The sequence below is a fragment of the Branchiostoma belcheri genome, unplaced genomic scaffold, assembly GCF_001625305.1.
Source record: "Branchiostoma belcheri isolate BF01 breed outbred unplaced genomic scaffold, Haploidv18h27 scaffold239, whole genome shotgun sequence".
NCBI lineage: Eukaryota > Metazoa > Chordata > Leptocardii > Amphioxiformes > Branchiostomatidae > Branchiostoma > Branchiostoma belcheri.
The window spans coordinates 30,042-42,620 of record NW_017803842.1 but is presented as its reverse complement, the minus strand read 5'-3'; the positions used below and the strand labels follow the sequence as shown (position 1 = coordinate 42,620).

The window sequence follows — 12,579 nt, the reverse complement described above, 5'->3', positions numbered from 1 at the left end:
TTTTGACATGGAAATTGTAATGTAGTATAAAGAGACGTAATAACTATGCTATCTTACATAATGTCCCTGCCTTGCACCCAAAAGGTGTGTATGTACATGTACGAGTATGTGTATGCGTGTGTGTATTTGGGTTAGGATAACTCAAGACGCTATAAATGGATTGTCCTGACACTTGATTATGGGTTGGTCTGGATGGATTTGACCAGTGGGATGGACAGAAGACTTGACCACTGGAAGATGGGCCGGGCTGACTCGGCCGAAATGGCACCGGTCCGAGTTTTCCGATAAGCGGTCTTGATGAGACCTTGAAATGGTTTGATTTGGAGCCCCCTGTCTGCTTGCTATGGTACTGCAGCGGAACTGGTTTCAGGTTTGTTATTTCGTGATCTGGAAATTGTAGGGTTACGAATTTCGAATGGTAGATAGACATTAGTTTGAGAAGCCTTGCAGCCTGTTCTAGAACTGCAGGAGCGTTTGTTTAAAAATATTCGAGGGACCATAATCGATTAATTATGCGATCTACTTACTGTTTGTACAGACAACCCCGGCATCCTGGCTGTGTTGGCAGTTATGAACGCCCCATCCTCCGTGCCAACATTGGGATATGCTCGTCTCACCACCGGTACAGCCCACATCATCCATCCATATCGGCCCCGAGCCTTGGCCGAAGTGTGCGCTAGCTCTCGCTGCATCTGCACCCGGGTAGCCCAGCTGACGGCAAACTACTTGTGCGTCACTGCTGTCCCAGCTGTCATCACAGATCGTTCCCCATTGGCCGTTGTACAACACCTCAACTCTCCCCGAATGGAAGTCCCTTCCACCTACCAGACGGACGTCTAGATGTAGAAAAAAGGTAAAACTGACTTACTTTGTACATGACATTTCATTCTACAAATTGTCTGATTGGCAATTGGACTGTCAAAACTTATGCGCTATCGCGAGGTATATCATGTCGTTTTATCACATCGTTTATCGTACAAAAACGTAAAGTCTCTGCAATTCATCAAATTCAATGCATGCTATATAACATTAGCCTGACTAATCGCGCTCCTGGCGGTCGGCCGCCCCAAAGTCTTGGGGTGGGGGTCATTAACCTCCGGCCGAGAGCTTGTGTAACACAGGCTAAGATAACACAGAATCAGAGCACGCTACCGTTACAATATCGTCAACGTCCTTTTCACAACATAGTCCGCGTATTCTAGTTTGTTTATAAGAGCAATACACATCGGAAAATGGTCATTTTCATGTCCTTACAAAATATGGACTCATAATAATGCCATTCCAAATTCCAAAATCTAGAATGAAAAAAACGACACCCCCTATTCAATAAAGGAATCTTCCGCAAAACTTAAACAGATAATATTGGAAAAATAGAAAAGAAAAAAGGTTAAAATTTTACTTTATTGACAGTCCTTAGCAAAAAGTGTTGAAAAAAAACGCCTAAATTAAAATAATAAAAAAGCAGAAAAAAGTTGAATTTGGCTTCTTTGACAGTACTAATAAAAACTAATATATTACATAAAAAAGATAAAGTAAAAAAAAAGAAATACCCCTGGACTTGGATTCCCCGACCTCCCACTTAGGAATCCATTGACTTATCAATTGAGCCACGATTATTCGCACTCGTGCCTATCTATAGATTATATAAAGTACCTTACAGTACAGTGTAACTTCCAACAACCCACTGTACCTCCATACCAAATACGTACCAAGAGGAAACATGAGGAAAACAATATGTCTTCACCACTCCACTACCTGATGTTGGTGAAGCCATAAAAATGATTATTCAAAATACTCACTGTTTGTACAGACAACCCCGGCATCCTCGCTGTGTCCGCAGTTATGAACGCCCCATCCTGCGTGGCTACATTCGGATATGCTCGTCTCATTGCCGGTACAGCTCACATCATCCACCCATATCGGGCCCGAGCCTTGGCCGAAGAAGGCGCTGTATTTCACTTCCTCTGCACCCGGGTAGCCCAGCTGACGGCAAACTACTCGTGCGTCACTGATGTTCCAGTCGTCACCACAGATCGTTCCCCATTCACTGTCGTACAGCACCTCAACTCTCCCCGAATGGGAGTTCCTTCCACCTACCAGACGGACGTCTAGATGTAGAAAAAAACAAGGGTGGTGTTTAAAAAACACACCGGCGACGCATTTTAATGATATAATTATTACCTTCGCCAAGAAGGTTATGTTTTCAGAGACGTTCGTGTATGTGTGTGTGTGTCTGTGTGTCTGTAAACACGATAACTTGAGAAGGCCTTGATGGATTGTCTTGATACTTGGTAGGTGGGTAGGTCTTGATGAGACCTCAAAATGATTAGATTTAGCGGCTTGTTATGGTACTGCAGCTAAACTTCCGGTTTTCATATCTCATGATCTAGACATGTTAGGGTGACGAAATTTAGATGGTAGGTAGCTCTTGTGCTGGGGAAGAAGTGACGTGAGTTTAGACCCCCTAGCGGCTTGCTCTGGAACTGCAGGGCTATATGTTTGAAAGTATTCAAAAGAGGATAACTCAAGAACCGGTTGATAGATAGTCGTTATTGTTGGTATGTAGGTAGCTTACGTGATGCTTGATATAATTATGTGATTTGCATAATTTATAGGGAAATTCTATAAATCAGCTGCATTCCACGATAGGACTATTGAAGCTCGTGAAATTGGTAATTGAGAACACAGGCAGATATTGATTATGTAAATGAAGACCTCATTTGCATAATTAATTTTATAATTATGTAATGATAAGTGCCTTTAATTTCATACTTGTGGTATTTGAAAGATAAGTGAAGGTGAACACTTATTTTTATCTTATGAAAACATAATGTATTCAAATTAGGACCTCATTTGCATAATTTATTAGGAAAGGCTAGAATGGCATTGTTTGTTAATATAAGACTGTACATTGCGAATATGATAAATTGATATCCATGAAAATGAGAATGGAAATGAGCACCCTATTTGTTAAATCAGGGGGAATAATCTATAATTTGTCAGTCATAAAGATTAACATTATTTGGCGAAGGTATGAGATCGGGGAACTCTAGTTATATTATAGTATAAATTTGTAACCCTTTTGATATACCTTGTTTAAAAGGAATTTTTCTTATAACGGATTGTTGTTTTAGTACTACTAGTATGTCAAAATGTGTGTGCTTTTAACACCGTATTGTATGTAGGAAGTTGTATTGTTTGTTTTTGAGGGTGCTAATATGATGCATGCATCAACGACTGATGAAATGTGTACCCTGAGCTGTAACTCACAGTCGTATGGATTTATGTTTGATTATTTAGGAAGTACGTGAGTAAGGTATAGTTATTAGAAAAGAATGGTATCTGACGCAAGTATTACCAAATAAGGATGAGCTTTATAATAGGTATTGCCATATATAATAGACACGCTACGTGTACACCCAGTGGGTCTCCACCAGAAAGCAGACCGGGCGCTCGTCCAAGGTTCCCCAGATATCTGGTGTCTCCATATTCCACCTAACATGTCTGACTTTCCTCAGCGCCTTCAGAAATTCACGGAGGCGCTGAAGGGACTTGTGCAGAACTACCCCAAGGTCACAGTATGGGACCACAGACGTCTGTGGAGACGCAACCCAAATTGCAAACTACTTTGGGCCTGACGGCCTACACTTGTCCGATCTGGGAAACATCCAGTATTACAAAAGTGTCCGCGGGGCTTTAGACCGCCACATGCTCCTACACAGCGTCCTATTAAAGAACCCTATTGAATATGCGTGTGTGAGTCTTTTGTGCAATACATTATACAGCCGCATCACACAGACGATCCTGGGAAGGAGATCATGCTGGGCGAGGCAGACTGTCCGGGGAACGAGTTAATTATTGACGGGCCAATGCCCAAACTCCCTCCGTGGCTAAGTTCCTTTTCGTGACTAACTCCCTTCTGAGGTAACGGTAACGAACAAGCGTCGAATATAAACAGATTTTTCACTCGTCTGTTGTCGGAGTGTACGAACTAAAAAAAACTTTGTGAGATTACGGACATCATCACAAAAACTTTGTCCATTCTTGTGGTTATTTTCAGGCACGTGCTCCCATGCATAACGCCGCAACCAGGATTTTTCAAACTAGTACGGAATTAGGGGTAGGTCGGAATTAAGGCACCCCCTCAGGATCTAAGTATTTATCTCTGTTTATCGAGAGATGCTGTTTTCCCTAGCGTCGCCAAAGAAAGGTACTTCGTATAGGTCCGTTTCAAATAGTGTATTACCACTGTGACAACATTTTATACCCCAAAATAGGAATCTTGCGTCTTGTTTAGACCCGCTACGGTAGAAATAATGCAGTGCCAGATCGCCGCCGTGTATATACGTTACGTACTAGCGAGCGCGCACGAAAATACCACCCGAGTAGAGTAGGTTATCACAACCCTTAAGAAAGACACAAAGAAAACAAAAACGACAGATTTGCATTAAGAAAGGGAAATTTATGCCGGACTTGGCCGGACACGAAAGCCGATCCTCGCCCGCTAGGTTTACGTTGACCAGTGCACTACGTGCACGGGAGTAGTATATAGTCGACAGCAGACGCCTTATTATTCAGGCGGAGCAGGCGGAGCAGGTCAGAGGTCACCGTCATTATGTAAACGAGTATGCAGATTTATGTTAAGGATATGCAGATACATGCAGGAATGTAGCTAATGAGCTAATTAACGACATACAATCGATTATATTGATATATTCATAACTATGAGTTATGAGTAATGTAATTATGAGTTAATTTATGTACATTTTAATATGGTATATATGACGATGATTTTCTGACGTCATTGGAAGAGGTCAGATAAAGTTTACGGTGCACTTTTGACCCCGGTAACCTGGGAAACCTGTCGTCAAGGCAACGATTTTTGAAGGATGAAACCACGCCTACCGACATTGTTACTTTGACAGTAAGCTATTCAACATAACAGCGGGCTGTCGGGATTACATCATGAAGTGGGGGCGTGGTTAAAGTCAACGTCTGTAGTAGCTGATTGGTCGCATGGCAAGCGTTGGTAACTTCCGGAGTTGTCGATTGGTTTGCATGTACTTTGCATGTAAACTAGGTGACGTACTTCACGGCGATTGGTGGACGGTCTGTGGGTGTCTGTCAGAAAAGTGTATAAAGTGGCAACAGAAACCGGCGAGAAACCAGTCCCACTTGCGGAGACAAACCTGCGTCGAACTCTATCGACAGCGAGCAAAACAGCCGAGGTCCAACACAGCCCTGACGACTGACAACACCATGGCCCGTGGCGGTAACGACAACGTGCCCGACCTGCCTGTAGATGAGCAGACCCTCGGTAACGTACGCGTGTTCCGTGAAATATGTGGACACAGGTACCGCGAGACGTTTGGCCGATTGATGTCCGCCGACTGCTACGGATGTCAGGTCAATCATCCTAGTCAAAGACACCATCCCTGCCTCTTCTTGCACAACGACGAACTAAGGGAATACGGTCACCGCAGTCTGGCGAACATGCTGTTTAGGAAAGTATACGCAGACTTTGTAGGGCTTACCGTGTACCTCTGCGAGCAAGAGCAGATCCCGCCGTTAGAGTCCATGCGGCAAAAATACGAAGAGTGGCGTCAAGACATGCAGCGCTCCATCGACGCAGACCAGGAGAAGGAGACTGGTGAAGAGGAGAAAGAGGGCGGATGCGACAACGACAAGTCTGGGAGTGTTCATCCATGGATTCGTGACATGATCGAAAGAGAACTCCGTACATAGTACTCTGAACTGTGAATTGTGATTACCGATTGTTCATTCATGGATCAGACACATGATCCAGAAGAAGCACCATGCATAGTGCTCTGTAGTGTGAATTGTGATTACAGACTTTTCACGAATAAAATGCTTCAATGTTTAGAATGTGTGTCTCTGTGTGTGTTTCTAGTGTTTAATGTGAAAGCGTATACAAATTATCGGTTTCTAACATCCCCGTTAAGTTATCGAAAACTTTAGTTTATAGATCGACGTGGACATATCTTAAAAGTGCACGGAATTTGACTATTGTGCTTACGGTACCGTGTATTCAGCACTCAGGTTGGGGTAAAAAGGTCAGCGTCGCCCTGCGGTGCCGCGTCTAAAAAAACGCGGGAAAGTTGGCCGTCTATTGTGTTAGTGCTTAAACAGCATACAGGGATAAAAGACCAGCGTCACTCGGCTGTGTCACATTAGTTGAAAGCGCGCCGAAAAGACTAAAGACTCGTCCTCCTGAATCTGTCGTAGATGGATGCGGTAAAAACTCAAACGGAGGACGTGTTTCGTTGTTTACTGCATCACAAAGCGCCTGACGTTTTTTCAGAAAACCGGCGTCGGCCAGACTCGACCGCATATACAAAACTATTACGATTGGTAGATAAGATTTCAGATGAGGAGGAATGGGAAAATATTACCCACCTTTTCACGTCCAATGCGCCCAACACAATGGACGGACTTAAACGTGTGTTTGAAACCGTACTGCAGGAGAAAAAATTAAATTGGGGTCGAGTGATTACCGCCATGTCTTTTGCCGTAGACGTGTGTGTCAACTCACGGGATCTAGGAGAAACGGACGTCGACATCCTCTCAAAAGAGGTAGCAACGTTGATTTGCAGTTATGCAGGAAGCTGGCTGATTCGTCACCGTGGATGGGGTGAATGGATAGAGGTTCCGCGACGAAACATACCTTTGTCCTTTGTCCAGTATCTTTGTCGACTTCTGGCTGCACGCGTTTGTGCTATCGTATCGTAAGGCCAGAGAGGCGCATACAGCCACGGCAAACCTTTCCGCATTCGCGGTTGTTACGTTATACAGTAGGATAACAGTGATGTGACCGCGACCACATACCTCTGAGAAAGTTTGCTATCGTCAGTTCTCACACACCTACATCAATGGGACATCTGTCGTTATCGTCGCGTTTCCAATCATGTGTTCTACATAACAACGGAGTGACCACGACCACACGGTGTGAACATCTGTCGTTCTAGAGAGAGAGAACCTCTGAGAAAGTTTGCTGTCGTCAGTTCTCACACACCTACATCAATGGGACATCTGTCGTTATCGTTACGTTCACAAGCATGTGTTCTACATAACAACGGAGTGGACAGTGCCACATGGTGAGACCATCTGTCGTTCTAGAGAGAATCTTTGCTAACGTCAGCACACATATGTCAACGTCATCTGTAGTAGCTGATTGGTTGAATTGAAACGTAGGTGACCTGACCTGTTGTTGATTGGTTGCGACTGGTGGTGAGATATGACGTGTTTTAACGAGATTGGACGATCCTCGAGACAATGGGTAGGATGGCGCCAAAATTTGCTATATAAACGCCAGAATTCGGCTTGGCAACCAGTTCGTCCGGAGCGCAGCTTGAAGGAAGGAAGATCCATCCAGCAAACAGTCGTCGCATCGATCAACGCAGCTTACTACTTTCTTCTCACTGCCGGTAAGTCGTCTCCCTTTCTTGTTACGAACACCCCCATTGGGGTCACTGCAGAAGCGAGAAATCCTTATTTGTAGCATTGTGCGCAAAGAAAGACACTGTAGTACAGATCGTGTCCATGTGGTAGATTCAGTTTTGTGTACATTGTTCAGTGTTACAACTTGTGTGAATGCGGACGAACGGTACGAAACGATAGCACGTCCGTTTCTGTGTGTTTGCTACAAACGAACCGACTTGTCAGTCTCCCGCTTTTGTCATCCCGGGCTTAACCTTTTTGTTCGTCCAGATCCGAGAAGTCTTTTGTGTGCCGTGCTTAGGAATAGTAATGAGCCCGCTATGTTTGAATGGACAGTCCGCTTTCTTTGTTATTCGGAGACTCTTTTGTTGAACGCTGGAGCTTACAAAAGCGTACCCGATCCCGTGTGTTGCTATTGTCATTCAAGAAAGTGTAGAAAGGCTAATATATACTTGTACTGAGTATGTGTGTAAAAGAGTGCGTATGTTGTATGTTGTTGCAGAGTCCAACGATATCTTGAATAAAACAAGCATGGCATTTTCTTGCCAATCGTGTGGTAAAGTCTTCACCCAAAAACGCAACCTCACCCGTCACCAAAAGTCTCACGACACGACAAAGGTCACCCATCGCTGTGAGATCTGCGACAAAACCTTCACCCGACTCAGTGACATGAAGCGTCACCACCAACAAAAACACGAGTCGACTGCAACCATTCACGAGTGCGACTTTTGTGGTAGAACGTTTGCACGACCTGACAACATGATGGAGCACAGACGCCTGCACGACAACCCAAGACCGGCACCGACGTTCTCGTGTGGAACGTGTAACGCGGTGTTCGGTACGGTGCGAGCCCTGCAAGCGCACGGGGAAGCGGCTCACCCCGTGCCGTCCACCTCCCGGGAACAGAAGAGGGGTGCCCCGGCAGCCGGGGCCGGGCCCGCCGCGAAACGCCGCAACATCCAACCGGCGCCCGGGGAGTTTCCCTATCAGGAAGACCCGGTTGCCGTCTCGGACGATCTGATCCACCAAGAGGATGACCCGGCCACCCGGACCCTTTACAGACAAAGATGGTCTACCATTCGCACACAGTTCAGGAGGGACCATATTATACAAGACACGTACAACTTTCGTCTAGACACCGAAGATACCAACGATTTAACCGAAAACGTGTGGGCCATCTTTCGCGACCAACGCACGGTGTTCAAACTATCCGTGTCGTTTGGTTTCTTGTTGCGCGACGGGGAAACGGGGGCACCCCGCTATTTCTACCCGTCGGACAATAATAATAGGTTCGTGGAAGAGCCCGTCCTGGTGGAGAACGAGGACGGCGTTCGCCTGTTCCTCGACAGGTTCAATGATGTTGACGTGATGGAGCGGGCACGTCAGCAGCGGTCCAACAGTAAAACCGTCTTGCACAAAATGACGAACGTAACATTTTACGTTCACAAAATCAAAGACCACCCAATCGGTGCCCCCGACCCGTTGCTCGACCACATCGTTAAGAGCAAATCAATCATCAGTCTGCTGGGTGATAAAAACGGCCCCTACACCGACAAGTTCTGCTTTTTCCGGTGTCTTGCTCTCCATCGTAACCCCGACCGTACCATGCTCGAGACGACAACAAAGGAGCTCTACCATCAATATCTGGCGTGGGCGGGCAAGACGACCAAACAGTTCAAGGGTGTGTCCCTCAAACACCTGAACGATATGGAGGCGTTGTTTGACGTGGACATTTACGTTTACGCCCTCCAGCCGAATGACGACGAGGACGCCGCCGCCGACGATTTCTTTGCGGAGCTGGTCAGGCGCCCCCTGTCCACACATAACAACATCATGTATCTGAATCTCTGCGGAGAACATTTCAGTTACATTAAAGATTTCAAAGCCTATGCCAAGTCGTTCGCGTGCCCGCAGTGCGGCAAGAGATGGAACCACCGCGGGCACTGCGAAGTGCACATCCGCACGTGCGACGGCAAGGTGGCGAAAGAGTATCCAGGGGGCGCCTACCGTTTGAGGCAGACAATCTTCCAGAAGCTTGAAGACGAGGGCATCGTCGTGGCCCAAGAAGACCGGTTTTACCCTTATAGGGCATGCTTCGACATCGAGTGTCTGCTCAAACCCCTCCCTAGCACCAACAACACAACCCCCAAACTACAGTGGGAGACCGTCCACGAGCTCCTGAGCGTCAGCGTGGCCAGCAACGTGCCCGGGTACACGGAGCCAGTATGCTTCGTGTCGGAGGGCGAGCCGGCAGAGGTGGCAGAAAAGTTGCTGGCCCACTTAAAAAAGATCAGCCAGGAGTCGTACGGTCTCCTGTCGGCAAAATTCTCGTGGGTGCTCGACGAGATGGAGAGCATCCGACAACGAGATCTGGACAAGGAAACCGAGGAGGAGGAGAAGGAGGGTGTGACGGAAGACGGGCCGGGGGCCGTCGAACAGATGAAGGAGCGGCAAAAACGCCGAAAGAAACACTACATGACAAAACTGATTGATGAGTTTCAACAGTACCTGAGACAGCTGGTGGTCCTCAGCTTCAATGGCGGCAAATACGACCTCAATGCCGTCAAAAAAGTCTTCCTCCCCCTGCTGCTGAGGTCCACCAGCAAACTCAGACCAATCAAGAAGAACAACAACTACATGTCGATCGACACCGACGACATGAAATTCCTTGATCTCATTAACTACGTGGCCCCCGGCTTTTCTTACTCCACCCTCCTCAAGGCCTACGAGTGCGAGGAAACCAAGGGGTTCTTTCCGTAAGTGTTGTGCGTTTTCTTCTTTCATCGTTGTTGTTCTTGTTGTTTGTTTATTTGTTTCACTGTTGATGTGATTAAGACCTGTTACACCGAACGATGACGTCTTTTTGTCCCCTCTATGTGACAGATACGAGTGGATGGACAGTCTGGACAAGCTAGACGAGCCCCGCCTCCCGGGTCCTGACGCGTTCCACAGCAAGCTGAGGGACTCGGACATCGAGGCGGAGGACTACCAGTACTGCCTCCAAGTATGGGAAGACCAGAGCACTGACCACCATGAGGGACTTCCTCGTGTGGTAGGTGTACATGTGACAGTATGTGTCTTTGCGTGTGTGTGTGCTGTCTTTATCGATGTGTAGAACACCGTCGTCAACAGAAGATTAATCTTCATTTTTTTCTTTGTTCCTGCAGGTATAATAACAAGGACGTCGGCCCCATGGTAGATGCCGTCCAAAGGATGTTCGATTTCTACAAAGATCTAGGAATCGACATGTTCAAGGACGGCATCAGCGTACCGGGGCTGACGTTGAAGTTCCTCTTCACGAACCTGCCATCCACCACCTACTTCACGTTGGTAGACAACGAGGAGGTGTACAGGTTGTTTAAAGACAACATTGTGGGGGGTCCCAGTATCATTTTCCATAGATACCACGAGAAAGGCAAGACCTACATCAGGGCCGACGAGATGAAAGAGATGGGCAGAGAGCCCAAACTCTGTCAGAAGGTCGTCGGTTTTGACGCCAATGCATTGTACCTGTGGGCCCTGATGCAGGACATGCCTTCTGGTCATTACATTCGGTGTCAAGCGGAGACGGGGTTTAAACCGGAGCATTCCGCCCCCGCCCGCGGACGCATGGCCACAGAGTGGTTAGATTGGGTGGCCCAAGAGCGAGACCTCGCCATTCGGCACCAGTTTAATAGCACCGAAAAGCGTATCGGTCCACGTCGAATTCCCGTGGACGGTTTCTGTTCGGCCACCGGGGAAATCTTTCAGTTTCACGGTTGTTATTGGCACGGCCACGCCTGCAACCTGACCAAAGGCCGCGACTACAACGAAAGACGCGGCAAATCTATGGCCACGTTGCGGGCGGAAACGGCCGAAACGACCGAATACCTACGGAAGTGTGGGTATACGGTCGTCGAAATGCGGGAGTGCGAGTGGCTGGCCATGGTAAGAGCCGACGATCGATTGTCGTCGTTTGTGGCCGGTCGCAAGACTCCCACCGAACACCTTCCCGACATGACCGAGGAGCGCGTCCTCCAGGCTGTTCGCTCCGGGCAATTGTTTGGTGCGGTCGAATGCGACATCGAGGTTCCGGCAAACCTCAAGTCGCACTTTTCCGAAATGCCTCCCATCTTCAAGAACGTCGACATTTCCATCGACGACATTGGCGACTACATGAAAGCGTACGCCGAAGAACATAACCTCATGTCGAAACCGAGGCGATCGCTGATCGGCAGCATGTTCGGCCAGAAGATCCTCTTGGCGACACCTCTGTTAAACTGGTATTTGAATCACGGTTTAAAAGTCACCCGCATTTACCAGGTGATGGAGTACAGACCAAAACCTAGTTTCAAATCTTTCGGCGACGCCGTCAGTGACGCGAGGCGTAAAGGCGACGAGGACAAGTCCAAGAAGATCAATCGCCGATACCATGAAGCTGATCGGCAATTCGGGTTACGGTAAGACGGTCACCAACAAAGAAAAACAGACCGACGTCGAGTATTGCGTAAGACGTCGTGACCGCCACCCGAAGGATCAACACCTCCCGGTTTCGACATACTGGTCGTGGTCAATGACGAAGGTTTCTTCGAAATTGAATCGGCAAAACGCAAGATCAAATTTGACCTCCCTCTCCAAATTGGTTTCTTCGTGTACCAGTACGCCAAATTACGCATGCTCGAGTTTTACTACGACTTCATGCTCGAGTTTGTGGACGTGTCCGATTTCCAGTATTGCGAGATGGACACGGACTCAGCCTACATTGCTCTATCTGCAAACAGCCTTGACGACGTGATAAAGCCTCACATGCGGGAGAGGTACAACCGAGAGAAATCCGACTGGTTTCCCCGGACAGACACCCCAGAAAACACGGCCTACGACAAACGCACGCCCGGTCTGTTCAAAGAAGAATGGAGCGGGAATGGGATTGTCGGGCTGTGTTCCAAAACATATTATTGCTTTGGCAGGGAAGACAAAACACACGACAAATTCAGTTGCAAGGGTGTTAACAAAAGATGCAACGACATCGACCACCAAAAATATCTCCGAGTGCTGGAGACCAAGAGAAGTGGTCAAGGCATCAATAAAGGGTTTCGCATGCGCGGTAACGAAATGCACACGTACGTGCAAGTCCGTGATGCC

The 12,579-nt window shown here is 47.3% G+C and overlaps 1 pseudogene; it reads left to right on the top strand.

The window, feature by feature from the left end:
• Positions 1 to 12,579, top strand: part of LOC109470878 — a 170,831-nt pseudogene that overhangs the window by 143,722 nt on the left and 14,530 nt on the right.